This window comes from Pundamilia nyererei, unplaced genomic scaffold, assembly GCF_000239375.1.
Source record: "Pundamilia nyererei isolate P.nyererei 1_Seehausen unplaced genomic scaffold, PunNye1.0 scaffold00014, whole genome shotgun sequence".
Lineage (NCBI taxonomy): Eukaryota > Metazoa > Chordata > Actinopteri > Cichliformes > Cichlidae > Pundamilia > Pundamilia nyererei.
The window spans coordinates 6,083,538-6,095,012 of record NW_005187415.1 but is presented as its reverse complement, the minus strand read 5'-3'; the positions used below and the strand labels follow the sequence as shown (position 1 = coordinate 6,095,012).

General features: G+C 40.5%; 1 protein-coding gene across 5 annotated transcripts in view; it reads left to right on the top strand.

The window, feature by feature from the left end:
• wnt5b (wingless-type MMTV integration site family, member 5b) overlaps positions 1-11,475 on the top strand; it is an 86,634-nt gene that overhangs the window by 26,099 nt on the left and 49,060 nt on the right. For 3 of the 5 annotated variants that reach the window (XM_005725294.1, XM_013908822.1, XM_013908820.1), the window contains exon 2: positions 9,832-9,973. The exons of the other annotated variants lie outside the window; for them this stretch is intronic. The gene's annotated coding sequence lies outside the window, so the exon portion shown is untranslated. The remainder of the gene's footprint in view (positions 1-9,831; positions 9,974-11,475) is intronic. 5 annotated transcript variants of the gene reach the window in all.

Here is an 11,475-nt window from a genome sequence, read left to right as displayed (position 1 = left end):
TGTGTGTGTGTGTGTGTGTGTGTGTGTGTGTGTGTGTGTGTGTGTGTGTGTCCCACACTGGGTTCACTTAAAAGACCCACTCTTTAAATATAAATAGCACCGTTACAGACAGGCAACTGTGTATTTGTGTGGGTGTACTTGTATTACTGACATTGTAGGGACATGAATCCCTTTAGTCGTTGTAGGGACGCACCTCCCTTCTGGGGACAAAAACCAAGTCTTCATAAAACATACCGTGTGTTAGGTTTCTTTCTTGTTCTTTGAATTTTTGTTCCTATTTTTTGTAATCTAATAAACATTTGATAGCTTTTCCATCCTTTTAGCTCTTTGTCCCTCCGTCTGTTTGCATATGTGTTGGTTTCTTTATAATCAGTTTTTGTTTTATTTTGGTAATGACTTATTGTTTTCATCTGTGGTTGTTTTGCTTCCTTTTTGTTTTCACACTTTTGTATTTGTCTGCCCGTCCTTATTGGTTGCATCTGTACTCACCTTTTTTCACCTGTCACCAAACAACCCTGTGTATGCATTGTCCCTTTATCAGTTATCAGACTGTCTATTTTCCTTCCCACCTGTTTTCCACATACTCTTTTGTGTTCCTCAAGCTATTATGCCTGCCCTTAGGTATTTGTTTTGTTTGGACTATTTGGACATTTTTGCTTTCATTCAGTATTTCTGCTTCCTCCATTCTGCATTTGGGTCCTGTTTTGACAAACATGTAAAGTGTAATTTATTCCTTTTGCAGGTTTAATGCAGGGTGCATTTTAACCAAAACCTAGCTATGTAGCTTTCAGCGACTAACCAGCAAGTGGAAGCAAAAGTAAAGTTTAAAACACACACAAAGAAGGACACTCCAGCCGTTGAGTTTGGTGCTCTTAAAAAAAGAAACTCAGAAATACATTTCATCTCAAAAAACACGAAATTCCAAATTTTTCAGATCCAGACTTGACATGTAATGTATGCACACACACTGAAAATCTGAAAAAGGTGGAGTTGACATCAAGCCATGATTAACTGGTTCTGATGTTTCTAAACAGCAAAAGAAAGAAATGGAAATTCTCAGTGCATCAAATTCTCACATGGAGGCAACAGCTGGGAGAATTACATGGTTTAATCCAGGAGTTGTGTCACAACCATCTTTGCACATATTTCAGGATGTGAGTGGAGCAGTTGAGCTCTTTTTGGCAAAGCTGGGACCACCAACTCTAAGGAGGCAAAGAAATCATTTCAGAGAGCCGGTTGACCCAGAGTACTTGTTAGCTGTGTGTCTAGGTGAGTCTGAATATTATTTTTAACGCATGAAATAGTTGCACAGATTTTAAGCATCCAGTGTGCCTTAAAAGTTCAATCTTTCCACTACCAATGCAATCAGTGTGGATGAATCCAGATTTTCAGTTTCTTCCTTTTCTGATACCGACTTAATTTTTTTCACAGTGCTTTTTTTTGAGGATGAATTTTCTGCAAAAAGCACATCGTTAGCAGAACACGACAAGTTCTGCTTCAAAATATTTAGTTTCACATTTTTTTTCGTATCGTCTCACTGCATAAAGACCTTGATTACCATTGCCAAAAAGCGTTTTGTGCATATTTCTACAACGCCAATTAAAAAAGTTAATATTTCCTAAATTCATTATGTGTAAAATTGATTATTTCAAGCTCTTTTTAATTTTAATATTTGGATCTTAAATCAAAAAAATCCAAACTCCACTATCTTGCATTTATAATATTTCCTGAGCTCAATCAAAGAAAATTAGAGTGGCAGTTCCCCACAGAGCTTTTGTCATCATGTATGCCAAACTCCCAGCATTGCGCTGCAAGCCTCAGCAGAAACGTGACCATGAAGAACCTGGAAGCCACAGTACTTCAAGATCAACTTCTAGACCCACTGGACATCAAACACCTTGGATTCTGTCCCTCTCCACTCTTTCTCGAGTCTGACTTTGGACCACTGAGAAGCAGTTCTTTTTTTCTGTAGCCCAGGTATGCTTCTGATGTCTCTAGTTCAGGAGTGGCTTGATATTAGGAATGCAACGCCTGTAGTCCCTTTCTTGAAGACATCTGTGTCGGTGGTTCTTGATCCACTGACACCAGCCTGACTCCACTCCTTCTGAAGCTTCCTCAAGTCCTTTCCTACCACACTGTTCTCTGCCACTCACATTTTCATTAATATGTTCCAATACAGCACTCTGCAAACAGCCAGCCTTTTCAGCAATGACCTTCTGTGGCTTATCCTCCTGGTGGAGGGTGTCGACAATAGTCATCTGGACAACTGTCAAGTCAGCAGACTGATTATGGTTGACTGAGAAATACATGGTATTGATACTGTTTGAGTAGTAATTTACTCAAATTTAAAAAACCTAAATATTCTAATAATGTGTGTTTCAGATTTCAATGATCTGTAAATTGTAATTGTAAAGAAAACATAAAAAGGCTTGAAATGATTTGTAACGAATTTGAAATATATGGATGTTATATAGAAATCTTAAAAAACATTTTAAAAAAAATAAATGAAGACATGCTTGGTGTGACAGAAGAGGATCCAAGAGATAGGATGAAATGGAGGGTGATTACCCCTAAAGGGAGCAGCCAGAAGAAGAAGAAGAAGAAGGTTCTAGATGGTCACTTACCATGCTCACAGTGCAGCTACCCAACTATTTAAAATGTTAATGGTTAATAGGAAACCCCTGATTTGGCATTCTTAGTGATACCTTGGCTGGATGAAACTGTCAGTATGAAGTCGTAGTGTTAAAGCTTTCAGTGTAAATGACTGGAGCAAGTGGCTATTTTCTAAGCCTTATTTCTACTCTTTGTACCCCCTTTATATGTGCATTTTTTCCCTCTTGTTCTTTTCTGCTCACGTATTGGCATCACTGTGAAGCAGTGTTGCCAGAGCTTCTAAACACAGCAGGAAATCTCTGTCTCTTCCTCGAGCGTGCTCTCAGGGGGATTGGTGAGACATTCTCTTATTTGTACGGGTTTATCTGTGTATGTAGCCACTCGTGTATTTATGTGGGTTTCTGCATGCGTGTGTGTTATATGCGCAGAAATGTCAAAACAAATGCCAACATCTTCCACCTTTGTGTCTCCAATCAATTCATCCTGACCAGAATTCTTTTAAGACAAAAAAGGATTGGATGAAGGCAAGGAAGGGAGGAAAAAAGGAAAGGAAGGAAGAGGCAAGAGGAAGACAGCGGGGGAAGATAGAGCTGTGTGGAGGAAGAAAAAAAGGGGGGCGTATAAGGAGCGGGATTAAAATGTGGGGAAGAGATAGTAATGAGAGATGGTAGGAAAGGAGAGGAGGTGGGGGAGAAGTGAAAAGGAGGTGAAAAGTGTCACATACACACATGCATGAGATTAGAGGAGGGGAGGGGGGGAGAGGTCACAGAGGTAGAGTAGCTCTGTATGTGGTGACAGGACAGTGTTGCCACACAAGTCAATAGGCCTGTCTGCACTGTCTTGTCTGCATGCATTTGTGGCAGTGGTCTCTTAGCTTTAATTGAAGTCCTGTGTCAGCACCATAGTAACATAGCCTATGGGATGTTCAGTCAATGTGGTGTGACATACTTTCATCTCTCTAACACATCAGACATCTGCGTTTTTTTCTTTCTTTCACGGCTCATGTTTTTTTTGTGTGTTTTCCTTCCTTCTTCTGAAAAAAAGGAAGGATGGAAGAAGATGCCCATGAAACCCTAGTGTGTTTTGCTTTTTGATTAAAATGACCCTCTTGTTCCTTTTCAAATACGCATTTAATTGCAAAGAAGTGTCCTCCCTGTTTCATTTTGTTTCCAGCTAAACTTTTAACACATGAGGGAGATGCAGATGAATGAAGTGATGTGACACCTTTCACTCTAGCACCAATCCAAATAGACAAATTATAGTTATTGATTGATCCACATCAGCTTTGTTTGAGATATTTCTCTTTTGTTTCTTTTTGACATCTAATGCTGTTCTCAAACACACACTGTAGCCCTGAGTTTAACAGAGTTGCGGACAATGGCTAAAGTTTCTGGAATTCTCAAAACACTGTCCAGGGTTCATGTGTAACAATAGACGCAGAGGTAGAAAAAGATGTTCAAATCTAAGAATGATGAGCTTGTAGTAATATAAATCTGTTTTAATTCAGGAAAGAAAATCCAAATATTGCTTAGGTCACTGTTACACAGGCCTACAGACTGGTTGGTGTCCACTTGGCAACCACTGGTATAGGAAAAAATTTGTATTCCCCAAATGATTGCAAGTGGTTGCTGGACAAAAGTGTGATATTGATTGCTAAAGCCCCAGTCATGGAAAGCTGGTGAGTCAGGGAAATATTGGCAAGTGGCTGTGATTTCTTGGTTGTTAGCAGGTTGTCACAGTCACTTATAGTTTGTATAAGACTTCTCTGCAAAAACTCTGCAACTAGTCGCTGACTGCTAATGAAACGTTTAGAGTGGGATGTGCAGATGGGGTGACCACAGCAATTTTCTGGTGACATATACAATCACAAAAAGCTTTTGGTGCTGCACCTTTTTTGTGTCTGATTTTACCCAGCAACTGCTCACCAACCCCTCAAGGAATACACATTTTTCCTTAGTGACCAGAGGTTGCCAGGGGGGTTCCAGCCTGTCTGACTAGCTTTCTACTTCTGCTGAGAGGATTATGGGAATTAAACCAGTGTGGAGGTTACAGAGCTGCACTTTTGTGCAGTCCCTGAACAAGCCAGCAGTGCATTGCCTCTACACAATGACGCTATGCGTAGGTTGAATACTAACTGGCTGAACATCTCGCTTGAACTGGAATGCTAACTACTACAGCAGAAAGAGAAAGAAGCACAAAAGACAAAGACTGTAGTTTTAATTTTAAGTCTGAAAAGTGAAGCCACTTTTTTTAAGCATTTTAAACCGCTATCCTTTGTAATGACCATAGAAGCCCTATCGAAGCCTTGCTGTACAAACTAAACATTTTCCTGACTGGTGACTTTATGGGCTTTTTATGATGCCAGCACAACGACCCAGGAAACAGATCAACACCACAATCCAAATGAAGGAAAGAAGAGAAGAAACATGCAAATTTCCTCTTTGCCTGCCTTGCCTGCATTCACCTGTTTTTTTTTTTTTTACCCCGTTTTTTTGCATGTATGTTCAAAATCTTTGTTCAGCTAACCAAAAGGTACAAGTACTCGATATGTTACGTTGTTTTGAGTCATGCCTTCTCACTCTGCCTTGTTTCTTGTTTGTCAAGAGTGCGTTTTCAGAACACAGGGGATTAAACATTGATAGATTTCCTTCAGTGGGACACTTTCCTGTTGATGGAACTCATAAAATACACACAAGGACACAAATAAAGAAGAAACGGGTAAAAAGATTTCTCCTGCTTGTAGACAATAAAGAAGCAGTTGGTCACATGTGATGTGTATTCATGTGTGCATCAAACTGGTCTATTTGTCAGGAGAAACTCTGGGGAGATCTTTTCTGAAAAAGACAAAACAAAAAAAAGAGAAGAAAGAAAGAGGTTTTTTTATGTAACATTCATTCATAGCATCCGCAGTTCATATAACATTTATACAACAGTGAAGAAGCCTAAAACATAAACTGGAATAAGAAAGAGAAGAAGAACGGGCACTGGCTTTCCTTCCATCATAACACCCTTCCATCTTATCTCCTGCTTTCCCTTCACTTTCTCTTCAGCATTTTCTTTGCTCTCCTTTTCCTTTCTTCCTCCCTCGTCACCCTCCCTGCCATCCATCTCTCAGCTTCTCTTTCACTGTCTGACTCCCCCTCTCTTTTTCCTGCTCACCACACACACACACACAGACACACACGAAGGCATGCTGACACTTAAACTAAATGCAATCACACACACCCTATTCCCTTACTCCCTCCTCTCACCACCCACACAGAACCGAGGACACACACAGGCCACAAAATACCATAGACACACTTTAGCTCACACACACTCGCTCACACACAGAGGATCCCCCACACAGAGTACTTTCAGCACTTTCTTCTTTACCATACTCAGCAAGATCAGATGTCAAGTCAACTGACAACACACACAGAGGCTGTATTTTTCTTTTCACCACGCTCTGTTTCCTCTTTCCTCTTATAGAATATATGCATTTTTAAAGCTTCCTTACACACAGACACGCACACACAATTCTGATAGCTATTTAGAGGAGTCAAAGAGTAGATGGGGCAAAGAGGCGAGAATTTAGTGTAAAGAAATATATATATATATATATATATATATTCATTGCCAAGATATAAAAGGGAAAAGAGATGGAGAACATAAACACACCATTCAGTATTCAAAAATAAAGACATGATAGCCTAACCTTTAGCTTCGCATGTAAGCAAAGAGTAGCTATTAGAGCACGCTTGCAAGACAAAAATTGACTCTGTATTCAACACACACACACTGAAAGAGACACAGAGAGAGTGAAACATGAATAAATGATTTTCATGCACTTACAAAACCACCACGAGCCGAGACGCTCTCACACATATGCGCTCAATGTGTGTTTGCATATTGGCAGCAAACGCAGTATACAATACACGCACACATGCGCATACAATTAAATTACATGCATATTTTCCTGCAGGCAGCATATATTGACACAGACCTGGACACGCATGCAGAAACACATGCTTTCTCCATGCCTTATGAGAAGTGTTTTGACGCTTTGCGCATGCACAAGGAAAGTGCAAAGACAGTATTTGTATATTCAAGGAAGCTCTAATATTCCTCCATGCAGACCAGTGGTAATGCTTTGAAATTGTCAACCATTTGTATGCATAATTAAATACTTGTTTGTAATCAGATTTGGGATTGTGTAAGAATAGTCATGTGTTTTTCTTGTGCAGGTGTCCGTGCAGGTAGCATGGATTTTTGTCATGGATGTTCACAGAAATGTTCTAGTTTGTTATTGCCATTGCAATACAATTCAAGCTTGAAGACCCAAACTCAAACTGTCTGCAGTTTACAAAACAAGTCTAACCTTTATACCTGCCACTGCTTTCCTATGCACTGAGAGGTTATTGTTAGTGATTAGTACCATTTAGATGGTGGGTTTTTAAAAAAAATCTTTCCATTGTTTGTTTATAAATTTGTTCCCAACATCTCAGCTTTCATGATTAGAGTGCAATCAGTAACACAGAAAATATACGACTTTATTCTAAGCAATGAGAAACGCTAGTTAGCTTCTATTCACATTGCTGCTCTTATCCAGCAGTTAAGTGCCTTGCTCAGGGGCAGAGTGACAGTAGCTGGCGAGGGAATGGAGAGTGGTTTTCATTCGTTCGTTCGGCAGCCTTCCAGTGAAAACCACACAGCTTTCACCTTTAGGCAACCGCTGCCCCTGATATATATTTAAGTGCAGGCTGCCTTTAGCTAAACACACACACACACACACACACACACATATACACTCACACTCACAGGGCAACACGGCCACACACCATGTGTACAAGCCAGATTTGGCTTCGTCCTCATGCCTGCCATACGGTTGATTCCTCCCCACTGTGCACACGCTGCAGGCCAAACACACAGCACTTGCGTGTGGTGTGTGTGTGTGTGTGTGTGTGTGTGTGTGGTAGCAGAGACTGAGAAAAGGAAAGGGAAGCAAATCAAACTAGGAGAGAGAGAGCAGGCATATATTTTACCAGGAAGAACTATTTCAGGGGGAAGAAAATTACCTGCCTTGCACACATGACTTGTTAACATCATGTTTTGTTGTGCAGTAAAATCATCTGTGTGCTCTGTACTAGATTTTACAGGTCACATGTGTGTTATGACCTTGATGTCTTATATATTTTGAGTACTACATTAATTTTTAATAAGCATGTAAGGCTTTAACAATGCCTCATCTAGCCTCGACACATGTAATGTGATGCCTGTAATGCAGAAAACAAGGTGGCTAAATTTAAAAGCACGCCTTTTTCCTCACAAATTATGCCTCCGAGTCACAATTTGTTACTACTTTTCAAATCCTTGGAGAGGCTAAGGAAAAAGATGTGCCCAGAAGGGCACCTTTCTGTTCACCTCTAGAGGTGAGCAGAAAGGAACCAACTGCCTCACCAGCAACTCATTTTGAATGCCGGGAGGCATCTCATCAACCCATATCAATGCCTGTGTGGTCAGTTTACTTTCCCTCTGCATAAAGGAGCGTTTGATTACCAGGGTAAGCAGAGGATTGTAATGAAATGGTAGCATTTGGAAGCTGCAGGATTTCATACATACAGAGATAACATTTTTAGTGAAACAAATCCAGGAGTGGAAAACAGGATGTCCAGGAGTGGACAGGTTTGAAAATTCAGCTGGAAATTAGTGACGTGAATGCACATTGTTTCCACATCTAAGCAGCATTTTCAGACTTAAATCATACTGGCATAAATGTCACGTAGAGGAACCGCTGATGCTCCTTTACATGAAACGAGGCTGACTGTGCATAGGTGAACCACATAGGCAGACAAGCAGCTGGTGTAGTGTAAACAGCACCCAGTGCACATCCACCATGAACCCTGCTGCCAACATCTGTGTCCATTATGGACTATGTCAGCAACTTAAGCCAGCATAGTGTAAACTGAGACTAAACAGAATAACCAGGTTGTGTCTGCACCACAGGTGGGCCGCAAAAGACCATATTTAAGAGTTCTAATGCCATTTAACCATTTCATTATTGGAAAAATTACACATTCACACGTAAACAGCACCTCGTCTGTTTTTCTGCCTCACTGTGGACACGACCTCCCAATGTATTTCAATGGGAAGAAGGATTTGTGTCTACATTGTCTATGTTTTTGAGGCTTCTCTAAGGGGGGCACATTACAGCTTTGAAGAACGTGACACTGTATCCAAAACCTCTGGTCTTAGTTCTGGTGCCTACACCTAACCGAACAGCAAGAAAAAGCACAACTCACATGTAAAAGCCCTTCCAAATAAAATCCAAAACTCACTGGGTTTCAAACTGTATTGTGAGTAATAATGTGTAAAAAATCTTCACACGCATGGATACAAACTGTATCCATGGTGTCCATGTAAGCAAGAAAAGGGGGGGGGAGGAAAACAAAACAATGGATTCAATTTTGTGACTGTTTCACATAATGCGGGAATGTGTTGTGAGCAAAGACCTTGACAAGTCAGTATAAACCTTTATGAACACTTAACGTTCCACCGAGACATTTGAATGATAGCCTAATACAATAAACAGGGACATACAATAAAGCATTATTTAAAATGTATGTGGGCAAGGGCTGAAAAGCTCGAGAAAGCAAAATCAAGATGCAAACTGCAGAGGAGAATGTGAGGAAAGAAAGAATGAGGGTGGATAGACAGCAGTCTCTGTGAACCTGCATAGACAAGCTCAGTCAAGCTGCTTTGGTGAGAGAGGGAGAGAAAGCAAGGGTGTTTTGACAGCTCGGAGCCATCACAGCAGCAGAAGGCAGTCTATGCGTGTGTGTGTGGTTGTGTATGTGTGTGTTTTAGTCTCTGTGGGTGCAGGTGGTTGCGTATCTGTGCACGTACTGTACTGGTGTGTCGGTGTATGTGTATGCGTACATGCACACGAAAGACTAAAGGCAGAGACAGACAGTGACGTTTCTTCTGATTCAGAGACAAAGAGGGGGAAAAGGAAAGTGTAGCACAGAGGCTGGATGAAGGACAAATACATTTTTTTTAAAAAGATCTGGGGCTGTGTCTGTGTGTGGTGTGTATCATATTGAGTATACATATTGATATGTGTCAGGAAGCCTGCAAGCAGACCAAACCCTCTCATTAGAGGGTTGTTGATGAGCAGACTCTTGCTTCACCATTTTCTCACCTTTTTGACATTATTTCCTCTCCCTTCCATCTCCGTAGACGCAGACAGAGCAAGCATAAACTCTTTGTGAGCCTAGACCTACTTCACCTTCACACACCTCCACACAGTCACACTGGGATCTGGCCTGAACAAAAAACACTCTTCAGCAGCTGCCACTAAACGACTCAGGAGCGGCTGGAGGTGAGATGTTTTGCTCAAGGGCACCTTGTCTTGAAGTGAATGCCTTTTTCTTCTTCTTCTTGTGTTTGAAAACGGGAACCGCTGTTAAGCACCGGTGGCCCTACAGTTGCAAACCTGTGCTTTTTGCTACGATTGCAGTCGCAGTCGACTGTATTTGCATTTGCTTATTTGTATCATGATTAACTGTTTTGTCAGAGCATCAGGGTATTGTGAAAAAAAAATACATTAAATCTGCAATGACTAATTTTGATGGCTACAACAGCAGATATGACATAAGCAACTAATGTGTATAAAGTATGTTAGCTACTGTGGCTGCGTTTTGTTCTATTCTCTCTTAAGACGATCCCACACTGCTTCAATAATGTTGAGGTACAAGCTCTGAAGTAGCCAATCCATGACCGGTAGTGTTTCACTGTGCGTTTTTATTTTGCCAGGGAGTTGCCAGCTGTAGCCAATCAGATGCTTTCCAGATGGTGGTTCAAAGTTGACAGTACCTTTTTGCATTCATAGTTCTGTCATTTCTAATGAGGCTTCACTGAACAGTGGATGGATCAACTGAAGGGCAAGACCTCAGGTTATGTGTCAGGTCAATGCTGGATTTTATTTCCTACATAACTTTCATATGATACTGTTAATCTACTGTGGATAGTTTTTCAGGCCTGCCACTTTTTCTTTTGTCCTCCATTTGTTCGCCTTGCTCAAATTTTAAGGACACACTCCACACCATGCTGAGATGTGCCATGTTGGTGCAAAAGTACTATTTTATGCTTGTCAAATGGTTTCAAACTTATTCACAGAACTGTGTTAAGTAGCTTAACAATCAAAATCATTCCTCTGGATATAGTCAGGTACAAGGACTAGACCGAAAATGAGTGAATACACTTTGAAAGATTTTCAGAATGCCTGGAGAACTATTCTTCAATACCACCTTAAAAATGAAAAGAAAGTCTGGCTCCATGGAATCAAAATATAAAGACATAAAGGGTGACTTTTGTACTGTACTTATCAGTTAAACTGCAAAGCAAGCCCTTATAAGGTCATTAATACTTAATGCTAAATAAGATGAAATGGCACTCCTATGCTCACACGCCTAAAAAATACATAACTGAAAGCCTTAAAATATAATTAAACACTGCTGTCAAAAAAGAGGCCACAAATATAATTAATCACATTTTTTGTTAAAAATATTGATTACAGTAGCTTTACAGTTAGGGTTAGCTGTGATATGATCTAAGCTACTATTGCATATCTGCAACATACAAAACATACAGTGCCACATATGGCGTTTGAAGAAGAGTCCAACAATTTTGAGGGAATAAAAACAGGCAAAAAGATTTATCAACAGTTTGCCTCATACAGTCTCATTGTTTCTCCTTCCTGTTTGCCAGACAACCAATGCACATGAGTAAACAGGGAGAGTGAATGTTTGCTGCTTGTCAAGCACGCACACGCACGTGCGCTCAAGTGTGTGTGTGTGTGTGTGTGTGTGTGTGTGTGTGTGT